Source organism: Lolium perenne, chromosome 4, assembly GCF_019359855.2.
Source record: "Lolium perenne isolate Kyuss_39 chromosome 4, Kyuss_2.0, whole genome shotgun sequence".
NCBI classification, from domain to species: Eukaryota; Viridiplantae; Streptophyta; class Magnoliopsida; order Poales; family Poaceae; genus Lolium; species Lolium perenne.
This window is the reverse complement of record NC_067247.2, coordinates 348,911,904-348,922,201: the sequence shown is the minus strand read 5'-3', so window position 1 is coordinate 348,922,201 and position 10,298 is coordinate 348,911,904. Positions and strand designations below refer to the sequence as shown.

The following is a 10,298-nucleotide window of genomic DNA, read 5'->3' as shown; positions in this document are numbered from 1 at the left end:
TATCCATGAACTTTGATGATTTTGATATGATATTATATGATATATGCATGACATGTGAGGGTTAATATGATAAATGCAAGGGTATTGTGTTTATTGTGTCGATAAAGTCAACTTTTTGTTTTTATCTTATGGATATGTTTCTCGCTCATATTGATCCATACATTAAGTTATAGACATACATATGTTTTTAAAGTGTATATATTTGGGGTCGTCCATCTCAGCATATTGATGGAGCTGCATCAGAGAACACATATAGAGTGTTCTCTCCACTCGGGTGTCCTTCCCGTGGGTCCACCACTTCTCCCAAGGCACGGTAGTCGTCGACCCCCTGCATTGCTAGTAGGGGGAGAGGAGAGCCCCATGTCTGGTGTCTCAGGGGCAGATCAATCTAGAGAACTAGGGTCGGGGTCCCCGGAACTATGATCCTCCTAGTCCTAGGATGCGTTATGCACCATGGAAATTAGGTTGGGTTCCAAAACTGGAGCCCCCAAGCTAGTGTTGTTGTAGAGGTCGGGGGAGACGACATCATATATAGGTGTTCCACGATGTAGCATTCTTCTTATGGATCTGCAACTTGCTAGCTCAGTATGCGAGGAAGTCGAGCATGCCAAATCGGAATGCCTGCCCTAGAGTGAAGACAACGTTGTTAACATCAGTGGAGAAGTTGTCCATCTGAGCATGTCGACGTTGATCCGAATGTGAAGCCCCTACATGGCATGCCTACTATCGTGACATTTCCTACTCCGTCTGGTTGGATTTAATCGACGAAGAGGGAGGCCTGCCATGCATGTTATTAGGCGGAACATGTCCGGAGGTAGTAGTCGGTAGATTTTTTATTCAACAGAAGCACGCATCCGACATGATCAGATGGTAGCACACGGACACGTGAGGATTATATAGGTTTGGGTCCTGGCAACATGCACGGTAAAGACCTTACTCCCATGTCTGGTGGGTGTATTATCTCTTGTATGTTCAGTGACGAACCCTAGGGAAGCTAGATGATGGTGGATCTCAGTTGAGTTCTAAGAGTAATGTGTGTGTTTTTCGGCGGCTCCCCATGTGTTTTATATAGAGGATGACGTAGGGTTAAGGGTGCCTAGTCGGTTGCTACTTTGGTATGCGAATTTTATCCTAATATTACAAATCCAATCTTAGGTCGCTTGGATTAATCCTCGTAGATATCCCTGGCTTGATCATATCTTGATTTTATCATGACCATGGCGTGGTTCGCACTCCACTCAGGAACGGAGCCAAGGGGGGACGGGGGGAGGGGGGGCTCAGCCACCTCCGTGATTGGGATTTTGTGAAGAATACTAGTCATTAAACCCTAATTTCTTACTGATTTAGTCCAATTCGCCCCCTCATCAAGTTTACAGCAGTAATTCAGTCAATTTTGCCTCCCTCAACATGAGAAGCTGGCTCCGTTCCTGACTCCACTGACCTTGGACGAGCAGAATTAGGCTGATCCACGAGGCGGGATTGACTGGCCTCCTTCCTAGTGATCCTCTTCTTGTCTTGTTGGCCAACCCGGGGCCCATGATTGGGATATATCATTCGAAAATTCCCTTGTTGTAAAAAAAAAGTGCAAGAGAGGACTCCAATCCAACATGTAAATCAAGTACCCCCTCCATTATTAAATATCCAGCTACGTATTATTTTTTAAAACTTCATGTAGTCTTATTAAGTTTGTAGAATAACATATGAGCGTGTATAACACCAATAAGTGTGTTATGATAATATGTTTGATAAAGAAAATGTTGAAACCATCCTCTTGTGGACGACCTCCCCTGCCCCGTGTTCCAGTACGTAGATGACACCTTGCTGATTCTACGGGCCGAACACTCGCAAGTCCGTCGCCTCAAAGTGATCCTGGATCTCTTCTCTCAAGCAACCGGTCTGCACATCAACTTCCACAGGAGCACCTTCGTCCCCGTTGGTGGAGTTCCTGGGGACCTTGCCTCTGAGCTTGCCGACATTCTCAGCTGCCCTGTTTCGTCCTTCCACCAAACCTACTTGGGTCTGCCACTGTCAGACCACAAATTACCTGCTTCGGCTCTGGAGTTTCTGTCAGTCAAGATCTCAAAGCGCATCCCGAGCTGGCGCACGTCCCTCCTCCCCATTGGCGGCCATCTCACGCTCACCAATGCAGTCTTGTCCGCCCTCCCGTCATTCGCTATGTCAGTCCTCCCCATGCCGAAGGGTACCCTCACAAAAATGGACAGACCCCGACGCGCGATGCTCTAGAAGGCGAAGGATAAATGCTATGGAGGCGACCGCCAGGTCGCTTGGGACTACGTCTGTCGGCTACGGTCTGAGGGTGGCCTCGGCATCACTGATCTAGGCCTCCAAAACACGTGCCTTCTGCTGAAAGTCCTGCATGGTCTCTTCTCCGGACGCGACTCCCCTTGGACCAGATGGGTGAAGCGCAGCTACCTCGGTGACCACCCCAGGCGGCCACGCCCTCTTGGAGGTGCTTTCAGGCGCTTATCCCCCTGTACCGCTCTATCACTAGGGTGGAGCCCCGAGACGGGCGCTCGACCTCCCTCTGGCACGACTCCTGAAGCCCCCTAGGCCCCCTCTATGCGGCCCTTCCTGCAGCTTACCCTCACTGCACCCACCCCTTTGCCACCGTTGCCGACGCCCTCGAGGGTGGAGATGTGGAGATCCCCATCGCACACCGGCCGACCGCGGCTGCCGCTGGAGAACTGGACTTTGTGCGCACTTGCCTCTCGCGGATCTCCCTCAGCGTGACGCCTGACGTCCGTACCATCGCTCTTGGCCCCACTCCTAACTTCAACACCGGGAACATCTATCGGGCCCTGCACTCTTCTGGATGCGTCGTCCCTGGCCAGGACATCAACTGGGGCTGCTTCGCTCCGCTCAAGGTGCGAGTGTTCTTTTGGATCCTTCGCCTCCAAAAAACCAGAACTTGTTTGCTGCTGCACCGGCATGGCTGTGTGCCCTCTCCCGACTGTCCTTTTTGCCATGGGAGTGAAGAAAACATGTCGCACTTATTCGTTCCTACCCCCGCCTACGACCTCTGTGGAGCATCATCTCTCCCTTGGGACGTCTGCACGACACTGCCAACCCGCCAGCTCTCCTGGATGGCCTCTCCAAGGATCTGCCCCGGATGCACGTGAAGGCACGGAACACCGCCATCCTCACTCTCATGTGGTCGGTGTGGAAATCCCGGAACAAGATGGTCTTCGACGCGGACCTCATGTCTACTACCCAGGTGATAGCTTTGGTCATTGACCACCTCCGTCTGTGGATCGTCCGCGCCCCTGCTAGAATCGACACGGCCCCCCTAATGGCCTGGTGTCAGTCCATCTCCTAGCCCCTCCCTGCCCCCGTCCTCTCCTCCCCCCTGTAATCCCCCTCCCCCACCTCGGGCGCGGTATTTGCCGCCCCGGACCCCAGGAGTGCTGCGGGGCTGGTTGCTCCCACGCTCCTAAGGGGTCGCCCCCCTGTAATGTCTAAACACTTTATGGAAATATGAGTTTAGGTGGGCAATCGCCCCCGTTGATTTCTCAAAAAAAGAAATTGGTTAAACTTAAAAAAGTTTGACATAAAACAAATCTGAAAAATACTAACCTTTGTCCTCGACGGCTGATTTTAGCATTTAAATGCAGTCCCATCTAGTGATCACACCACATTAACAAACTACCAACTGGATGCATGTTTATACTTGAAATGCCAACTGGTTGTTTGTCCATTCAAACCCTTTGTATTGTCGAAATGTGCGTGCATATGAGTAGCTCGCTTCGATGCGCCGGCCAAACCTCTTCCAGAGGCTGCTAATTAATTTCTCAAGATAAAATATGACCTCGCGACTTGCATAGTGCAATTCGTCAACAGAGCTTTCTCTATATATTGCACCACTTCTAAGTTTCTTTCACGGGTTGTACTTCCACATATTCAGACCTATAGCAAGAAACATGGCAGCCAAGAAACTCCTCTTCATCTTGTGTGTCCTCGCCACCCTTGCGACGCTGGAGACGACATATGCTCACTGCGGCGAGAGCTCCACCCATGGCGAGCTGCATTTTTCCCACGGCCTAAGCCTCCCTGGTCTGGACTCCTGTCATGGCGCCGACACCGACCTCGCCGGTGGCATGAAGGTATGTAATTTTGGCATCGATATGAGGTTAGCATTCCTCAATGCATTCAAGTAGTTCCTACTCCCTCCGATCGGATTTAATCGACGCATCCCAACAGAGGTAGTACTTAGTTGCAGTCTCAGCTTATGCATAGGCTCCTACGATTGCACCAATAGATATTTAGTGCTCCGTGGAGAGGACATGGGAGAATAAACATTCCTTTTTTATGAAAATTCATTAACGTGTTTCTTTTAGATAAAGATGAAGATTCATATGTACTCAAGAATCATGCAAACCTTCAGAATTACTTAGAAGAACTCTTGGTCTATATCTCGATCGCATCGCCTACGAGCGGACCTTTGTCTGCTTTCTCATGTCATTGCATGAATATACTGACACACAGATCGGTGTGGACGACGTGGTGAAAGCATGGTACATGGACGACGTCGCCGTCGCTGAGGACGAAGATCAGAGGCTCCCCCATCACCGTCAGCCTGATGAGGCCGTCCCGCTTGCAAAACTACTTGGTGCTCATTCGTGCAAACGATTAAATATTTTTATCTCCTTGCGTCAAGTTTTGCAGTCCCAAATGGAAGTCATTGTTTTTTCGGCTGACATGTGAATACAGACCTCGGAATCGTGGCGCTGCGGCTAGATGCAGAGAACCATGAGCGGGACGAGAACCTCACGACAATGCGTCAAGAGAGGGGTTACTTGCACATGGTCTGTCACTCAATCGGTCTTCACTAATACTAAGTCAACTTATGCTAGTAATACCGTATCTAAGGCATGCTTACAAAGTTGGTTGGGGTCGTTGGAAAGGAAGGAATACCACCTTGTTGTGCCGCTGTTTCTCGCCATGTAGACTGGACCCTAGACTGGTAGTGTGGTCACTCTTTAGGATTCTAATTAAACTGGCTTCACATTTTCAGATCTAGCTCAAAGATACTACTTTGGTCCTATAGATGTGTTTACAGCAAAATAACCTTAGCCTTTCTGGACTATAGATTAATATTGTTTTTGTATTCTTTGACTAGCTAATGCAGTTTGCAGTAGGCAAAAACCAAAATTAGAAGAATTGGTTTGTACTGAATTAAATTGATTGATTCTATGTCGTAGGTATTAAATAGTTTTTACTAGGTAAATTGTTCGATCTCCAAATTAAAAGATGCTCACGTATTGGATCTCTGATGCTCTTCTTCGCACAAAAAAAATCAGAGCATATGTATTTCAAATGTTAGCTTAACCTCTCTTGTCCTGAGAAGTTGAGACCAGAGCTTGGCCAACTATAAACATATATTCCTTCTTTTCTTAGACTTCTGCATTGAGATATCATTTTTTTCAATCCTGAAAGTATGATGAGCATCAAATGTTGTCCTTTATTTCTGCATAGTCACATTGGAGTCTGATAGATGGCTTATATGCAATTTATTTGTTTAGGACATAATTGAATTAACCCCAGAGAAGATGCCAAATTATGAGGCGATGATCAAGAGGTTCTTTGAAGAGCACCTCCATACCGATGAGGAAGTTCGCTATTGTCTCGACGGTACCGGTATGTTTTGTGTTCTTTTGGCTCTAGTATAGAGTACTTATATAGACGTGCTATCTCCTATTGTTTTAGCAATCGCCTTTGGAATTTACCATGCTTACCTAGTCCTTGGTCTCATGAAGGGTACTTCGATGTAAGGGATGAGGATGACTAGTGGGTCAGGGTGTCACTGAGCAAAGGAGGCCTCATTATCGTACCGGCTGGAATTTACCACCGTTTCACGTTGGACAACAACAACTATATAAAGGTGCGTGTGTGAAACCAACTTGCCAAGCCAATCCAACCCAAAATTGCTTCAAGGGCAGACCAAATACACTCCCCCAAATAAGAGGACCACATCCTCCTACATGTTGAATATACTACCTCCGTTTCAAAGAATAAGACGCACGCGTATTTCAAGATGAACTTTGACCATAAAAATTAAGTAACAAAATCTTGATTATATTATATGTAATTAGTATCGTTGGATTCGTATTGAAAAAAACTTTTTAATGATACCAATTTCATACTAACAATGTTTATCTATTTGAAGTAATTCTTGGTCAAATAAAAAGCACGTAAAACGAGGGCGCCTTATTCCTTGAAACGGAGGTAGTAATTGTCTAGCCCTTCTCCACCAGATCGGACTTTTGATTGAACTGGCTAGAGAATGCAATTCCACACGACACACACAGAGAGAGAAAAAGACATGGGCATGCACATATATAAATATATGTCTAAACCAGACATGAATCGTAATAAAGATTTAGACACAAGTTGCCTAGCAAGCTAATTTCTACACATTTGATACACATCTGTTTGAATTGAGGAACATGATGTAAAATGGACCATGCAATGATGCTCCCCTTTGTTCGTCCGTCAGTACCATGTTCGTTGTTTAAGCATTTTTTGATAATGGACGTTTTATTACTCGTAATAAGCAATTACACCCGACCTCTGCATAGCTAAGATGCACACAGCCGTTTAAAGAGTCTCAGTAATCTGGAGTGCTAAAAAATCAAATTACGTATCAGCCTGAGAGAATGTAAAAAACGTCTAAGGTGAAGGCGGAGGCCCAGTCCGTAGATTATGCTGCCACCCATGTAGGGAAAAAATATCCCTCGCCGTGTCCTCCAACCGTGTACAGATCTCCGTAAATAGGTCGCGGTTCTCCACCTTCTGCAATCGTTGTTTAAGCATAAAGCTAGTCTTGAATGGAGTGGTTGCTGCCCCCGCCAAATTTTAAACTTGCACAATATATAGACTATATGAATAGACGTTGTTATCTCTCTGGAGTCTCAAGCGAATAGGACAAAATAAAAAATTTACCCTACCATAACATGCATATTGAGGAACCCATGATAGGTTATGATAACAAGAACGTATTGTTCTGGGGTGCACTAAGATTAAGTCTCCAATTCATATCGTGGACCAATCCTTTCTAATTCACATTTTGCTGAACTTTTTCTTCTGTAATTCCTCACATAAGGACTCCGATAATACCAGTTACCCACCTACACAAGAAAATTGTTGATAAAATCCAAATTTTTTTTTTTGGCTGAATGCTCTTCTTCTCCTTAGCATTTGGGAAAAACAGAAAATTTTTGGGTACGAAACATTATCTAGAATTTCTCTGAGAGTCGAACCCATAGCTTGCTTATGATAGCTTTGTGCCTTCTGTTGGTGCATTTCAGGCGATGCGTCTCTTTTCCGGAGGGCCGGACTGGACAGCCTATAACCGTCCCCACGACCATCTGCCGGCAAGGTAACTTGAGCTTATTATTCGGATCATGCGTCATCAGAGAGTCCCTAAAATATTATACTCTAGTTATCGTTTCAATGGTTGTTTTTTCTGTACTCCAGGAAAAATTATCTGGCCGCATTGTATTCGGGAAGAGGAAGCCAGCAAGACAGACACAGTTATTAATCCGGTGTTATTAGCGTTTGATCAACCCACATCTGGTTTCCAATAATCATTTGTCTGAAGTAATAGTACGTACTATGTACACAAGTTGATCTGATAATGAGAATACATGAAATCCATTTGAGATGCAGCCTCAAGTACGCTTCTATGTTCAGTTATGTATGCGTCTGATTGCGCTGGTGTACGAGCATCGATCTCCAATCTTTTCCCGTGCGTAGTTGTCCTCCAGAAAGAAGCGCGTGGGCAAGGTCATAGCACGCCGCCCACCTGACGTAGCGCACGAACGCCGTTCCTCCGTCGGGCACGGCAACCTTCTTGAGCCCCTCCGTCGCGAGCCCGCCGTCATGGTCAGAGTTGGTGCAGCGCGCACAGCTGGGCCGTTTCCTCCGGCCCTTCGTCGTCCGGCAAGATGCGGCAGGCGCACCGCAGCGTCCTGGCCTTCTGTGCTCCGCCGCCGAAGAGCCTGTTGTTTGATCGCGATTGCCGGCCTCGACGCGTAGAAGTCGGCCATGGTGTAGACTGTAGAGTCGCGAGTAACCGGAAGGTTAAGTACTTCTGACGTATCGAGCGTGGACTCAGGGTCAGATTCTTGTCAGAATCCAGTTCCCCTGACGTGGATATGGAGTTGGAACACTGGCAAGATCGAGGCTCCACCACTCAGTCACACTCTACATACTTTCTGACAACACGTGTACATAACCATGCAGAAAGTATTCATGGTGAGATGATAAATCTTAACATGTTTACATGGGGAGATGGCCTCTAAAAAAAACATGGGTAGATGGATAGCCTGACAAGAGCAAGACAAGTGCAGAGCTGAACTGGCCGAATAGTGTAAGAGAGGGCCTTGCATGATAGACCTGGAGCATAACAAGCAAACAAGTTTGACCAAGCAGTCATCATGATGGCAAGCATAAATTAGATGATAGCAGGGTGCCACAAATTATTCTAGGAACTAAACTGATGCTGTTGCAGCAGCATGATTCTGACAATGTAACAAAATGAGGGCGTTGCATTCAGAATTTCAGACACAGGCGATGCCTGCGAAGCAGTTTCATACCCCACCCGGCTACCTGCTCTAGCGCGGTTGGCCCGGCTTCTCCCCTCGCCGCCCAGGCAATGCGCCCTTGGCTGGGATTCAGTGTCCCAGCAGTCGGCAACTCTGCTTCAGTGGCCGATCGATCTCCCATGTGTGTGTGGCCTGCGCGCGGTTCAAGTCCATGAACAACAGAGGAGCTGTGCTGCTCACATTGGTCGCGTATAAGAGAAGATTAACCTCGTGTTCCACGGCATGTTGTACTCGTCGCTCGGCCTTTATGTTGAAGTCAAGCAGCAAATCTGTTTTCATGCGCTCTACTGCTCGATCAAATGCCTTCAGGAAAATCAAATGTATATTAGGTAGTCTTATCTCCTCTGATCCAACTAAAATTGCAAACATCTGCTAGTGGAGCTGATCAACGCGCACCTGAAAAGGGGCATGAAGAGGCGGACACCAAACACATGGAGATCGCCGGCCATAGACTTCATGGTGGTTTTTCATGTGAAAGAGGACTTGCGACAGCTCTTATTCGAGGAGGTAGATGGTACGTCGGCTTCTTCGATGTAGAGGTACTGGGAAAATTGCCCGTGCGTTGCAACGGAACACACACATTATTAAAATGTTGTCATGGTGGCGGAAATAGAAAAAGTACTCCCTCCATCCCATCAAACATGTCTACGATTTATCAAAATTTAGAGGTAGCTAGCTACTATCTAGTGTCCAGGATTCGAATTTCGATAAATCTCTGGCATGTTTTATGCGACGGAGGGAGTACAAAGTATCAAAATTATGTATGTTTTTACCTCATCGCCACGTTCTACTTCAACAATGGAACGACGTAGAAGCGATGCCTAAGATCATGCCATCCTAGGATAACACATGAGCCAGCTATCAGATTGAGACGATCCTACATTGCATCGAAAGCGCCTTTCCTACCGTAGTCCACCGCCATGGTACTTTTTTTTTGAAGATGTCCTCCCTCTAGTTAGGAACCAGGAGATGACTACTATATCCATTGAATCGCCATCCATCATAGTTGTCTAAATGTAAAAAAAAAATCTACAATACATACGCACTTTTAATAAATCGTTAGCTATATATATTTACCAAAACAATTATTTTACTAACTCGCAAATGCATATACCCGGTAAATCGATATTACTTGTGATCTCTCGAATAGAGCGCAGCTTGGCACTGCTTATTCGTGACGATCGCTTGTATCTTCGTGAAGTGAATTCGCTCGGCCAATCACTGCTTTCCATGAAACACAGTCTTGGAAAAAATCACTGTTAAGAAAATGAGCGCCGCGAGCCGGACAGGCGTCACAGACTGCACTCGATCTGGCCGCTTGGCACGGCAGATAAAGGCTCATAGACTGTAGACTCCAGACATGCGGCACGTGCTGGGAGTCGTGGGATGCCGCGTCATTGCTCTAGTCAAGATCTGGATTTTCACCAGTTGGGCGTCGTGGGACTTGGCCATCTAGCTCGTCGGTGCTAAGGCAGATAACCTTTTCTTTGCTCTATCTTGAACACATGAATGGTAGGAGTAGCTATAGCTCCCTCCTAGTTGAGGATTAGGCATGTGCTTCTTCGTTTCTTGCTGCTCTATATCTTCCTCATTGTCTGTTATTTCTCAGTTCATACCACTGCTCAGGTCCCGCGATGAATCACCCGGAAAGAGAGAGCGCTCGCGCCGAGTTGC

General features: G+C 46.7%; 1 pseudogene; it reads left to right on the top strand.

The window, feature by feature from the left end:
- The first annotated feature begins 3,881 nt into the window (after window positions 1–3,881).
- LOC127296990 (acireductone dioxygenase 3-like) lies at window positions 3,882–7,400 on the top strand (annotated as a pseudogene).
- Window positions 7,401–10,298: the final 2,898 nt, after the last annotated feature.